Below are 3,018 nucleotides of genomic sequence, written 5' to 3' on the forward strand. Positions count from 1 at the left end.
ATTATATTGTATCATATCAAAAACATGTAATTTATAAATTTATATATGTCCTATCACGGATTGATCAGTATGCTGTGTAATGTAGCAACCCGATGTATTTGGGCAGCATGATTGAATAAATTTCTTTCTCTGTGTTGTTTAAGGGGGTTGTGCAATTGTGTGTTTTCTCTAATTTGGCGCCGTCCATTGTTCAGATGGTTGAGCCGCAGGTCTTAGCAGCTTGAAAACTACAGGCGGACTTTATCCATTTCGTAGCAACCCTACAACATTGAACATTTGACCCCTCTCAATGGTTAGAATAGGTTGGTCACCCCTAGATAACCCCCCCCCCCCCCCCCCGTATGTCAGAAATGACCAGTTACAACAATTTCCTAATTAAGGCTACCAACTCTATGAGGCTGGGTGGACCCCGTTAGGATCCCTGGTCCACAGAGTTGACTCACGGTTATAGTAACAGAATAAATAATTATTTGTCACAGCCAGATTCCCGAGTTCCTGGAGTTACTAACACAGAACTTTACCGTACCTTTTAAACATGTATATAAGAATATATGATTGTATAATTTTGTTACTATCCTGACAAAGATCCTTAATTTTTTTTAGTCCAACAATTAGTACGGTTCAAAAAGTTTGGGAACCGCTGAACTAGACCTTCCGTAGACGGGAAGATAGTTTGGACCTCCGGAGTTCGTAACCATCTTATCATTTATAAAGTATAACATTTTTACATGAATAATTATATATCATATAATATACTGATTGGATCAATATGAAATTGAGCCCATTATCAATCAAAACTACGTTCATCAAACCCCCGCCGATATTTAGCCAGCAATGACAGCCAATAAACTGGGCTGTATTGTATATTGGTCCAGAGCAATGAATATAAGGGAAATAGACTGGGAATCCATCCACGGGTGATGGCTGGGAAATTGCCCCATTATCTCCAGCCTTCGATTTGAATTCAAACCAATTTCAAATATAATTGTCAATATCAATTTGAGATCAAAATTATATTTTATTTTTGTTTTACATATATATCAATTAAAATAAAAATTGCTCAGGAATATTTAGATATCAACGTAAACGTACAGATTGTATTTATTTTTAAAGTAACATCAGTAACATCAAATGGCAACGATTCTTAGCGAAATTAATTTTTTTAATAGTCGACAGTATGACAGTAACTTTTTATTGAAATAATAAAACCTGTCACACTCAAGAGCGATAAAAATAAAATAAAATATATTATAGGATAATAATTGTATATACCAATCTCATAAAAATATATATAATAATAAATGAATTAAATAATAACAAAATAAATAAACAACTAAGCTTTAATAAAATGATCTATGTTAAGTCAAAGAACAACAAATCTTGATATAGTTCAGATGACACAATGAAATATTCTAATATCTTAAAAACACAAGTAGTATAACTCCAATATATAACATTAAATATTTTTAAAAATATTATTTTATTAAATGATTTCAATTATGTTATTAAAATAAAATTATTTTATTTATTAATACGTTTTCGACTTTTTTTTTTTTTTACTTTTGGAGGAGAATTAGCATAACCTTACAAAATACATTTTGAAGATACCATTTCTTGGAAACCTGTCACAAGGAAAGAGAAATTAGAATTAAATATTTTAAAACTTGCTTTCTAGAACAATTACTAAGTTGATTAAAAGTCTCTTAGCAATCGGAGAGCTCCTAGCAACTGTGTACGACGGGCTACACTGGAAAGAGTTCAGTTAGTTGGTTAACATATGAGGGATTCCGCACCTGTTTGTTACAAGTATGATAATATTGTTTTAATTTACTGACTTATTAATTTTTTAAAGCATATAACTTATTATTAAAACAATTTTTGTTACTTATGTGTTTTAGTTAATAGATGAATATTTATTCATTGTCAGTGTGTTTTTAATTATTTAAATAGATCAATTATTTGCATTTTTTTTTCTAGAAATAAACACATTTCATCCATGAAGTCTGATGGTGAATTTAGTCTTAGATAAAATTTAATCTGATCCACTACAGACATATTTTCCAAGAATAAAAATAATTAGAGAAGATGTTCGGGGGGGGGGGGGGGGGTTAGAAAAAAAAAAAAAAAATAAATAAACAAAAATTATTATGCTGACGTTTCGACTAGAATTTCAGGTCTTCATCAGGGCAATAGAACAAAACTTTTTATCCCCCCCCCCCTCCCGACCATCTCCAATTATTAATCAACGGTCAACTATCTACACTTCATTAAGAATAAAAATAAATTTATATTATTTAATAAATTAATAATATCTAAATTTAAGATTTATTCAGTAAAAGTTTTGAATATTTATTTTAAAAATCAAAAGGAAAGAACATATTTGCATAAAAATCAACATTTCATAAAACTAGATCATAACATTTCCATGGAAAAATGTTAGTTTTACTATAGTAAAAATAAAAAAATTAATGATTTAATAACAATATATCGTACATAATTGTCAAATGAACTAACAAGATGTCCTTTCTATCTATGAGTAGCGTCAAACTACGAAAGACGTCCGAAACTGTAACTAAAGATAATAGTAAATACTGCTGAAAATGACAATACAGTGTTTTGTTTCAATTAAAAAAAATCGATTTTATTAATTATATTCAGCTGTATTTTTCATAAAACTAACATAAAACAACAATTAGTAACTATATTATTAGAAGATAGATGAGAATTTTCATGAAGAAATTTTGAATATAGAATTTACAAATAATATGAAAAAGATAATTAGCGTGGTGGTACTGTGTTAAGGCACGATGCTACTAACTCCAAGGATAAGAGTTTGAATCCGGTTGGGCAGGAAATTGTTTTATGTTACACTGTAACCGTGAGTCAACCCTGTGGGTTATGGAGTCCTACAGGGATCCACCCAGCCTCATAAATTGGGTAAAAATCTGGGGGTCGAGCGTCATTCAGGCCGAATCACCTCCTTGCACAACCTTTGGTCTAGTAGTAGTACAGATTTTA

This window comes from Halyomorpha halys, unplaced genomic scaffold (genome assembly GCF_000696795.3).
Source record: "Halyomorpha halys isolate HHAL.00 unplaced genomic scaffold, Hhal_1.1 Scaffold314.1, whole genome shotgun sequence".
NCBI lineage: Eukaryota > Metazoa > Arthropoda > Insecta > Hemiptera > Pentatomidae > Halyomorpha > Halyomorpha halys.